Here is a 12,405-nt window from a genome sequence, read left to right on the forward strand (position 1 = left end):
ATAGGAATTACATCTCCTTGAAAGGCACTGTAATTTAGTAAAAAGGGCAGCAACCTTTGGCATCACACACACCCTACTCCGACTTCCAGCATGACCAGGTACCCAAGATGTGATTGGGCAAGTCACTTAACTGTATATCTATTTTTCAACTGAAAAAAAAAAAGTGTGGATAATAACTCTTACCTCACTGTGTTGTTATGGGGATTAAATGAGATAAATACTGAAAGCCTTTTTATACGGTGTGTACTTAAAAATCATTAACTCTCTTCTCCTCCCACTCCTTTCCAACTCTCAAGTGTCCACAGAAAATTTACAAACATTGATACTATACTATGCCAAGAACAAAAAAGAGGTAGATTTAAAACACCAAACATTGTATAGATTCTTTGCCAAAGATCCAACACAATAAAATCAGATACTTTACATGTCAGAAAATGTGAAAACTTATAGACACACTTCCGACAATAGTAATTATGTCAGAGAAAAATGCAAGATCACTATTATAGAACATTTAGAAATTCATTAGATAAAAACACTACAGATTTTATCATATTAGATGCAGATGAAAAAAATTTGGAAATATATTTCTACATATTGTGGTATGAGTCCAGTCACTTTTTCACACAAAAAGGTTTCTTATGTTACCTGTGAAATAATAATACCTATTCTTTAACATGTCAATGTGTTTGTGAAGTTGCTCCTTAAAATTTGGAAATTTGGGCTGACTATTGAAACATAATCAAAAGTTCCAGCAATCTGTATAATATCTGGACACAATTATTTCTAGAAATGCTGATGTTTACACAAGGAGAAGATGTTTTAGACAGTAGAAAAATAATAGATCAATGACAAATCTAAAAGCTAATTTTGCTGGTAAACCAATAATATAAGATTTAAAATTCCAGGCAAGCCAAATATGATAAAAGACAAACAAAAATTAAAATGAGAATGGAGAAGGAAATAAATTTATTTATTTTTATTTATTTTATTTTTTTTTTTGAGACGGGTTCTTGCTCTGTCACTGAGGCTGGAGTGCAGTGGCGTGATCTCGGCTCACTGCAAGCTCCGCCTCCCGGGTTCACACCATTCTCCTGCCTCAGCCTCCCGAGTAGCTGGGACTACAGGTGCCTGCCACCACGCCTGGCTAATTTTTTATATTTTTTAGTAGAGACGGGGTTTCACCGTGTTAACCAGATGGTCTCGATCTCCTGACCTCGTGATCTGCCTGCCTCAGCCTCCCAAAGTGCTGGGATTACAGGCATGAGCCACCACACCTGGCCAAATTTTTTAAGTATTATGATTTACTACTCATAATTGATTTTAATTACTCAAGCAAATGACAGAATGTCAACAAAAAATTTTTAAATATAAAAGTTGGCACAAGCTGAAAAAGTTATACAGGCCAATATATATATACGAGAAACTGAAAAACATGTATTAAAAGCCATTCTCTAAAATATGTCAAATACTGAGAGATTTACTAATTATTTCAAATACCACAGAATAGATTGTTTTCATGTTAGATACTTTATTTCAGAAAACTGAAAAATTGTGGGAAGCTACTTGATTTATTCAATGAATAAAATATAAAAATCTTAAGCTTGATAAAGATGTCCAACTGGCATATATCTATGAAATATCAATTAAAATTGATAATATAATAAATAGATAAATCTAGATACAAATATGTTAAATTTTTAAAAGTCAAAGGCAATTGTTCAAAGTCTATTTGGTTATGACAATTAATTGTTTGAAAATGAATATGTATAGCAGGTGGTGCTAGTAACTGGTGCACCGGGGGAATTTTTTCAAAATTGTTCTGAGTCTATTTTGTCTGTGTTTAAATGTTGGAAGGTTTTGTTTGTTTTTACAGTTCAAAATGCATTTCATTTTTATTTACAACCAATTTTTACAATTCATTTTTGCTTTGTGCTGTTAATAATAATGAAATGTTAGAAACAATAACACTGCCCAATAATAGGCAACTAAGTAAATGATAGTCCAATAAAATAGAGTATATGAGTGAAATTGTATATAATCATTAATTGTGACCTTGGAGAAATTACCCATTGCCTTGGAAAGATATTCATGAAAATAAACCAGATTATATGTGTGATATTTACTCTATCTTTGTAATTTTTTTAAATTTAGTATATGCGTTGGGAAAAAAGATCTGGAAAAATGTGCAAGAATATATTAATAATGATAGGCTCAGAGTGGTTTATGTCATGGGTATTCTTTTGTGTGTGCGTTTTGATTATTTCTTCCTTTCTACATTGAGAAAAGGAGATTAAAAGCTATGAAAAGAAAACTGTCATTCCAAGCTTTAAGATTTCTTAAGTACTTTAAAATTCAATTAATTTGTAATGAATTATACCTCTTCCCTTTTAGAAATGTTTCCATTAATTTATCAACAATTTCTTCTTTTAATCACTCTCCACTAAAAATATACTAAATATTTTATCACTTCATGTCAAACCAGTGCCATTTTTTAAACATAATTGACTGATATTGATCTAGAGTTGACCACTGACAATAGTGAGAAATCCTGCTTAAAACAAGAGTAATAGACAGTGTTTATTTGGGGGCCAATTTTTTTAAAGAAAATTTTATTATGAACAATTTGTTTCTCATGAAGTTGTTTTAAACTCCATGCTACACTATGCCATGATCAAGAAAGTTCGATCTGGGAATGTAAGGATGCTGCAGTATTTAGCAAGCTATTAAAATAGTTACCATAAATGCGTGATAAACTAAAAATTAACATTCTATATCTTGATAATAACTTTAGTACATACAGTAAATTGTTAAAATTTTAATGAGAATAGAAGGATTTTTAAATAAGGAAAATCTATTTTAAATAAAAAATTCAGCATTAAGAACTCTAAAGTCATTTTCTTTTTTAAAAAAATTTATTTAGGTTTGGAGATACATGTGAAGGTTTGTTCAAGGGTAAACATGTGTCATGGGGGTTTGTTATACATATTATTTCATCACCCAGTTATTAATCCCAGTACCAAAGAGTTATCTTTTCTGCTCCTCTCTCACCTCCCACCCTCCCACCTCAAGTAGACCCCAGTGTCTGTTGTTCCTTTCTTTGTGCTCATAAGTTCATATCATTAAGCTCTCACTTATAAGTGAGAACATGTGATATTTGGTTTTCTGTTCCTGCATTAGTGTGCTAAGGATGATAGCCTCCAGCTCCATTCATGTTTCTGCAAAAGACATAATCTCATTCTTTTTTATGGCTGCATAATATTCCATGGTGTATGTGTACCACATTTTCTTTATCCAATCTGTCATTGATGGACATTTAGGTTGATTCCATGTCTTTACTATTGTGAATAGTGCTGTAATGAACATTTGTGCGCATTTGTCTTCATGGTAGAACACTTTATATTCCTCTGGGTTTATATCTCGTAATGGGATTTCTGGGTCGAATGGTAGTTCTGCTTTTAGCTCTTTTAGGAATTACCATACTGCTTTCCACAATGGTTGGACTAATTTACACTGCCACCAACAGTGGATAAATGTTTCCTTTTCTCAACAACCTTGCGAGCATCTGTTATTTGTTTTAATAATAGCCATTCTGACTGGTGTGAGATGGTAACTCATTGCGTTTTGATTTGCATTTCTCTAATGATCAGTGATACTGAGCTTTTTTTTCATATGCTCGTTGGCCACATGTATATCTTCTTTTGAAAATTGTCTACTCATGTCCTTTGCCCATTTGTTAATGCATTTGTTTTTTTTTTCCTTGTAAATTTCTTTAAGTTCTTGTAGATTCTGGATATTATACCATGTCAGATGCAAAGCTTGCAAATGTTGTCTCCCATTCTGTAGGTTGTCTGTATATTGATAGTTTCTTTTGCTGTGCAGAGGTCTTAAATTTAATGAGCTCCCACTTGTCAACTTTTGCTTTTGTTGTACTTGCTTTTGGTGCCTTTGTTGTGAAATCTTTGCCCATTCCTAAATCCAGGACCTTTGGTTTATAGGATATTTATTACCGATTCAGCTTTGGAGCTTATTATTGGTCTGTTCAGGGAATCAGTTTCTTTTTGTCTTAGTTTTGGGAGGGTGTATGTGTCCAGGAATTTATCCATCTCTTCTAGATTTTCTAGTTTGTGTGTATAGAGGTGTTCATAGTAGTTTCTGTTGGTTCTTTGGGGTCAGTAGTAGCATTCCCTTCATCATTTCTAATTGTATTTATTTGCATCTTCTCTCCTTTCTTCTTTATTACTCTAGCTAGTGGCCCATTTTATTAATTTTTTCAAAAAGCCAACTCCTGGATTTATAGATCTTTTGAATGGTTTTTGATGTCGATTTCCTTCAGTTCAGCTCGGATTTTTGTTATTTATTGTCTTCTGCTAGCTTTGGGGTTGATTTGTTCTTGGTTCTCTAATTCTTTCAGTTGTGAAGTTAGGTTGTTAATTTGAAATCTTTCTAACTTTTTGAGGTAGGCATTTAGTGCTATGAATTTCCTTCTTAACGTTGACTTAGTTATATCCCAGAGATTCTGGTATATTGTATCTTTGTTTTCATTATTTTCAAATAACTTCTTGATTTCTGTCTTAATTTCATTATTTACCCAAAAGTTATTCAGGAGCATGTTGTTTAATTTCTATGTAATTGCATGGTTTTGAGCAACTTTCATTGTTTTGACTTCTATTTTTATTGTACTGTGGTCCCAGAACATATTTAGTATGATTTCAGTTATTTTACATTTGTTGAGGATTGTTTTGTGTCCAATTATGTGATCAGTTTTAGAATATGTGCCATGTATCATTGATAAGAATGTATATTACATTGTTTTGGGGTGGAGAGTTCTGTAAAGTTCAATCAGATCCATTTGGCCCAATGCTGACTTTACGCCCTGAATACCTTTGTTAATTTTCTGCTTCAGTGATCTGTCTAATACTGTCAGTGGAGTGTTTAAGTCTCCTGCTATTACTGTATGTGAGCCTATGTCTCTTTGTAAGTGCCTAAGAACTTGCTTTGTGAATCCAGGTGCTCCTGTATTGGGTGCGTATATACTTAGAATAGTTAGGTTTTCTTGTTGAATTATACCCTTTACTATTATGTAATGCCCTTCTTTGTGTTTTTTGGATCTTATAGGTTTGAAATCTGTTTTGTCTGAAATTAGGATTGCAACCCCTGCTTTATCTGTTTTCCATTTACTTGGTAGATGTTCCTCTATCCCTTTATTTTAAGCCCATAAGTGTCATTACATGTGGGATGGATCTCTTGAAGATAGCACACTATTGGGTCTTGCTTTTTTTATCCAGCTTGCAATGCTGTGCCTTTTAAATGGGACATTTAACCTGTTTACATTCAAGGTTAGTATTGATATGTGTGGATTTGATCCTGTCATTGTGCTGTTACCTGGTTATTGTGTTGGTTTGTTTGTGTGGTTGCTTTACAGTGACACTGGTCTGTGAATTTAAGTACACTTTTGTATTAGCTGGTAGTGGACTTTCCTTTCAAGATCTTTTATAAGGCAGATCTGGTGGCAATGAATTCCCACATTTGTTTATTTTTCCTTCCCTTAAAAAGCTTAGTTTAGCTGGATATAAAATTCTTCGTTGAAGTTTTCTTTCTTTAAGAATGTTGAATATAGGCCCCCCAATCTCTTCCGGATTGTAGGGTTTCAGCTAAGAGGTCTGCTGTTAGCCTAATGGAGTTCCCTTTGTAGGTGACCTGCCCTTTCTCTCTAGCTGTTTTTAACATTCTTCCATTTTGACCTTGGAAAATCTGATGATTATATGTCCTTGGAATGATCTTCTTGTATAGAATCTTGCAGGAGTTCTCTGTATTTCCTGAATTTGACTGTAGGCCTCTAACAAGATTGAGGAAGGTTTCACAGACAATATCCTGAAATATGTTTTCCAAGTTGTTTGCTTCCTCCCCCTCCCTTTCAGGGATGCCAATGACTTGGAGATCTGGTCTCTTTACATAATCCCAAATTTCCTGGAGGTTTTGTTCATTACTTCTTATTCTTTTTTCTTTATTTTTGTCTGACAATCTTATTTTAGAGAACTAGCCTTCAAGTGCTGAGATTCTTTCCTCAGCTTGGCTTATTCAACTGTTGATACTTGTGACTGCATTGTGAAATTCTTGTATTGTGTTATTCACCTCTGCCAGACATGTTAGGTTGTTAGGTTCTTTTTCATATGGGCTAGTTTGTCCTTCAGCTCCTGTATCACTTTTTTGTGATTCTTATTTCCCTTGGATTGAGTTTTGCCATCCTCCTGAGTCTCAATGATCTCTGTTCCTCTCCATATTCTGAATTCTATTTCTGTCATTCTAGCCAGCATGGCCTGGTTAAGAACTCTCGTTGGAGAACTGGTGTAGTCATTTGTAGGCCATATGAGCCTCTGGTCATTTATGTTACTGGAGTTCTTGCGTTAGTTCTTTCTTAATCTCTGTATGTGAGTGTTCTTTTAACTACAGTGTAGATTGAATACAGTCAATAGACTTATTTTCTGGATGTTATAACCAGGCCAATGCTTTGTGTAGGGTCTTTATTTGAAGCTGACCTCTTGTCTCTGGTTTCAGAGGGAGGTATGTTAGTTAGGTATTCTTGGTGTTGAAGCTTTAGGGTGTGATCAAGCAGGTGGCACTTAGGCTTATTGGTCACTTGGCAGACTCTTGCTTGGTTGTGTGTTTCTCCTATATTTCCTCACAATTGAAGCCATGTTCTCTCTCAACACTCTGAAAGTGTGGATTTCTTTCCCCCTTGAGTGCTGGCTATAGATCATGACTTGGCATTCCTGGGCTGCCCAGAAGCTCTGGGGTAATCTCAGTGTTTATGTTCCTTCCCCAGCTTAGAGACAGCAGAGGAGAGGATCTCAGTAGTGGGTGTGGTCAAGGGTCATTTGTTTGTCTCCTGGAGTAATCAGCTCAGTGTAGTCAGCCCAGGATAGAGGGTCTGTGCTGTGAGTCTAAGCCAGGGGTTCCCTTCCTGGTGATGAGCAGTGGAGGGTGTGTGGGACCCATGGGAGACAGACTGGCCTCCTCTCCTTGGGTCAGCTTGTTGAAGGTGTAGATGAGGCACTTAGGGTCTTTGCTCCTTGTTAATCCAAGGATGACAAGTGCTGTTCTACTGCAGAAGAGTGGGAGGGAGGCTTTCAATTGCCCCAGAGGCTGTACCTAGAGAGTTGCTGAGTTGCTACTGGCTCCATAGCTCTGGCAGGGAGTGGTTAGAGGCCCAGGCCTACAGGACCTGCCCATTGAGGAGATATGAGAATGAGCATCCCAGTAACACTCTGGCCACTTTTCTGTAGGGCTGCTGCAGTATACTTGGGGCCCACTGCAGTCTTTAGTTGCCTTAGATTTTCCAACACCTAGAGGTATCACCAGTGAAGGCTATGAAACAACAAAGATGGCAGCCTGTCCCTCCCTCTTAGAGCTTTTTCCCAGGGAGATAAGGGCCTGTTGCTGACCCAAAGGCACCTGTATGAAGTGGCTGGAGATGCCCACCCAGTGAGGAGAAATGGGATCAGGGATCCACTTTAAAAAGCAGTCTGGTCACATTTTGATACAGCAGCTGTGCTATGCTGGGGGTCCACTTCAGCCCCTAGTTGGCTCAGATACTCTGAAGCTCAAAGGCTGGAATGGCTAAGTCATTCAAACAACAAAGATGGCGGCCTGCCCCTCCCTCTTGGAGCTTTGTCCCAGGGAGATTAAAAATCTCTGTCGACCAGGGAACACCCACAGTGTTTTCTGGAGGCCCCATTTGGGAGGTCCTGCCAGTGAGGAGGAGTGGGGCCAGGACCTGCTTGCTTAAAGAAGCAGTCTGCCCACGTTTTGGTACAGCAGCTGTGCTATGCTGAGGGATCCCTTCTGTCCCTGATTGCTCAGAGTCTCCAAAGCCTGAAGGCTGTATCAGCTAAGTCACCCAAACAGCAAAGATGGCGGCCTGCCCCTCCCTCTTGGAGCACCATCCCCAGGGGAATTCAGATCTCTATCAACTGGAGAATACAGGTGGGGGAGCTGGAGGCCCCAGTTGGGAGGTCCCATCCAGTGAGGAGGAACAAGACCAGGCACCTGCTTAAATCAGCAGTCTGGCCAGGTTTTGGTAGAGCAGCTGTGCTGTGCTGGGTGATCCCTTCCACCCCTGATTGGCTTGGAATTTCCAAAGCCTGATGGCTGAAACAGCTAAGGTGCCTGAACAGCAAAGATGGCAGCACACCCCTCCCTCTAGGAGCTTTTTCTTAGGAAGGTGCAATGCCACTACCGTGGGTGGCTGGAATGCCAAGCCAAGTGGGTCTTATCATTTTGAGGTGCCATGGAAGTGGGGCCTGCAGGCTGTTACTGGATTCAGCATCTTTCCTAGAGGTATGTATGGGTGTCTAGCCTGCCACCCTGCCAGAGCTGCAGCTACTTTTGCCAGAAAGCCCAAGTGTCTAAGGTTCCAGGGTCTCTATGCATGCCTGGACAGCTGTTCTGTCAAGACGCCACGTAGTTCTGTCTGTCAGACTGAAGGCCCATGGTGGAGTGGGTTCACAAGATCTCCTGACCTAAGGGTTGCAAAGATCTGTAGAACCGTGGTTTCCTGGGTTGCTCATTCACTCACCACTTCCTGGGCAGCAGAGGTTCCCTTAGCTCCATGTTGTCCCAGGTGGACCATTGCCCTGCCTTGCTTTTCTTCATTCTCCATGGGTCAAGTTGTTTCCTTGATTAGTCCCAATATAAGTACCTGAATGTTTCAGTTGAAGGTGTTATATTTACTCGCCCCTTCTTTCTTCTCGGTGAGAGTCATGCACACTAACTGCTTCTAGTTAGCCATCTTGGCCACTTCCCTCTAAAGTCATTTCCAACAAATTCAAAAACAACAACAAAAAAAGGGCACAATCTTTAAAATCTCACACACAAATCAGGAAAAAAATAGAATATCAAATTCCGGAAAATAAGAAACAGATTCATTAATAGATGATATAAATGTGTATCAAGAGTCACCATAGGAATTATTTTCAAAACAAAACAAAATATTATAGCAACATGTGGACTCCTAGTTAGTCCTTGTGGGTTGGGAATATATAGCTATAATATAGCTATGTTAAAGATAAGTACACAAAAGTCAATATATTCTTCAATTTCTATACACTTGGTTGAAATATATATTGGAAACAAAAAGATCATGGTAATAGAAAAATAGAAAAAATATTTTAGAAATCAATTTCAGAAATTCATGTGCAATAGGAAAGTAATCCACAGTATATTTAAGATAAATAATTTTTGCCAAATGGGAAATAGAATCATTAATGGTATGCTTTTTTAAATAATTAAAATACACAAAAAGTTTTATCTGTAGCTAGTTTCCTAAGATTGTTAACTCTGTGACTTGTACTAATTTTTATCCCAAGGAGTGTAGTTTTCAATGATACCTCCAGTTTTTATATATTCTCCGCATGTGTTAATAACGTCTATCAATGAATGCTTACTCTCTTCTTTTTCTTTTCTCTCTCTCTCTCTTTTTTTTTTTTTTTTTGAGATGGAGTCTCACTCTGTCACCTGGCCAGACTGGAGTGCAGTGGCATGATCTTGGCTCACTGAAACCTCTACCTCCCGGGTTCAAGCAATTCTCCTGCCTCAGCCTCCCAAGTAGCTGAGACTACAGGCACATGCTGCCACGCCTGGTTAATTTTTGCATTTTTAGTAGAGACAAAGTTTCACCATGTTGGCCTGGCTGGTCTCGAACTCCTGACCTCAGGTGATCTGCCATCCTTGGCCTCCCAAAGTGCTAGGATTACAGGCATGAGCCACTGCACCTGGCCAATAAGTGCTTGTTCTCCTTATAAATACTTTGCTAGAGTCAACACTGTACATTGCTCAAAAATGCTGAGAAAATGCTGAAGACCCTATTTACACAACTTGAGAATGTCTCCCAATGGACGAGGATAATACTGACCATTTTCCAAATGTCCAAAAGCTATCTTTCTAAGTTGTGTAACCATAGATGATATGACAAAGGAAAACATCTTTAGACTGGATTAAGAAAATGTGGCACATATACACCATGGAATATTATGCAGCCATAAAAAATGATGAGTTCATGTCCTTTGTAGGGACATGGATGAAACTGGAAACCATAATTCTCAGTAAACTATCACAAGGACAAAAAACCAAACACCGCATGTTCTCACTCATAGGTGGGAATTGAACAATGAGAACACATGGACACAGGAAGGGGAACATCACACACCGGGGACTGTTGTGGGGTGGGGGGAGGGGGGAAGGATAGCATTAGGAGATATACCTAATGCTAAATGACTAGTTAATGGGTGCAGCACACCAACATGGCACATGGATACATATGTAACAAACCTGCACATTATGCACATGTACCCTAAAACTTAAAGTATAATAATAATAAAATTAAAAAAAAAAAAAGAAAGGGAGGAAAAAAGGGAAGGAGGTGTGGAGGGAGGAATGGAAAGTAAACCACAGAAATCTCAATACTATAGTCCCAGCAAAAAAAAAGGGGACCAAATGAAAGTGGTATGATGAAATACAAGAGAGAAGATGAAAATATAAACTGTTGAATATTTCATGAATGAGGGAAACTGGATAATTTAAGAAGAATGAGAGCATGAATGGAGGTATTACTTTATCTAGAAAACATGTCACTTGAATTCTCTAGCAGCTCAACACAAATCTTTTTTTTTTTTTTTTGGAGACAGGGTCTGGCTGTGTTACCCAATACAGTGGCTATTCACAGGCTCAATCACGGCACAATACAGCCTCAAACTCCTCCTGCCTCAACCTCCCAAGTAGTTGGGACTATAGACACACACCACCGTGTCTGCCTTCCCGATACAAATCTTAACTTCAGTTGAAAGTGAAGAGGTTGAAATAATCAGGCTGAGGTTACAATCACTTTGCAGTTTACTACTCAACTCATTAATAAAACTTAATTTATATAAAGGCTCTAAATATTCAAATTCCTACTTCATGTATCAATCCATTTGTCAGCTTACAGATATATGAAGTCACCAAATTATAGAGTTAGAAATATGTACACCATCTAGTCAGTCTTTCAAATATTACAGATTAAGATACTAAACCTCTGTTGTTATCTAGATCAAATACCCTGTTTCAATTACATCAATGTTTTATGCCATTATTTGCAGTCCTGCGGGTGATATTTTGAAACCTATTTTTTTGTTTGATTTTTTGACACAGAATCTTGCTCTGTCACCCAGGCTAGAGTACAGTAGCGTAATCTTGGCTCACTGCAACCTCCACCTCCCAGGTTCAGCAATTCTCCTGCCTCAGCCTCCCAAGTAGCGGGGATTACAGACATCCGCCACCACACCTGGGTAATTTTTGTATTTTTACTAGAGACAGGGTTTTCACCATGTTGGCCAGGCTGTCTCAAACTCCTGACCTCAGGTGATCTGCCCGCCTCAGCCTCCCAAAGAGCTGGGATTACAGGTGTGAGTCACTGCACCTGGCCAAAACCTCTATCTAAAAACATCCGTGGAAATTATCCGGAGGCGATATTATCTATTCTAGTGAGCCTCAGATTATTCCTAACAGCATTCCAACAAACTGTCAAGGAGCTCAAAGGTAGCAAAACGCACTGGAAAAGTGGAAAACATCCTCCCAAAGCAGGGTGACATTTCCCTCCTTTCCTTCTCTTGTCTTGATTTAGCTTATGCCAAACCACCTAACATTTCACTAGAGTTATGATTTGGGGCTGCTTTCTTGATATATGCAGAAAAGCAATCTTTGGACTCACTGATTTTCTCTGTTTCTCTTTTCTATTTCATTGATTCCTGCTCTCATCATTAATATTCTCTTCCTTTTAATTATTTGGGCTTGATATGATCTTTTTCTAGACTCAAGTTGAAAGCTGATACAATTTATTTCTATACGTGTTCCTTTTCTAATATAAATCTTTGAAGCGATAAATTTTACATGAAATTTTGCTTTAGCAGCATGTTCCACAAATTGAAATCTTTTGAATTTTTAGTTTTAGTGAGTTGAATTTTTTCTTTGACCCATGGATCGTTTAGAAATGTGCTGTTTAATTTTTAAATACTAGGAAATGTTGCAGATAGATGTGTTATTGATTTCTATCTTAATTTTACTGTGGTCACAATACATACCTTTATTATTTAAATATTTAAAAATGTATTTTGGCTAGTTTTATGGTATGGCCTGGAACATGGTCTATCTGAATGTTTTTCATGCTTATTCTCTGTTGTGGTTGGGAGTATTCTAGAAATATCAATTATGTTAAGTTCCTTAATAGTGTTGTTCAGGTCTTCTATATCCTCTTGATATTCAATATGTCCTATTAATTACTGAGAGAGAATTACTAAAATCTTCAACTATAATTGTAGACTTAACTATGTCTCTTTAACAACTGTCAGTCTTTACCTTGCTTTTATACTTAAA

Source organism: Hylobates moloch, unplaced genomic scaffold, assembly GCF_009828535.3.
Source record: "Hylobates moloch isolate HMO894 unplaced genomic scaffold, HMol_V3 SCAFFOLD_9, whole genome shotgun sequence".
Classification (NCBI taxonomy): Eukaryota; Metazoa; Chordata; class Mammalia; order Primates; family Hylobatidae; genus Hylobates; species Hylobates moloch.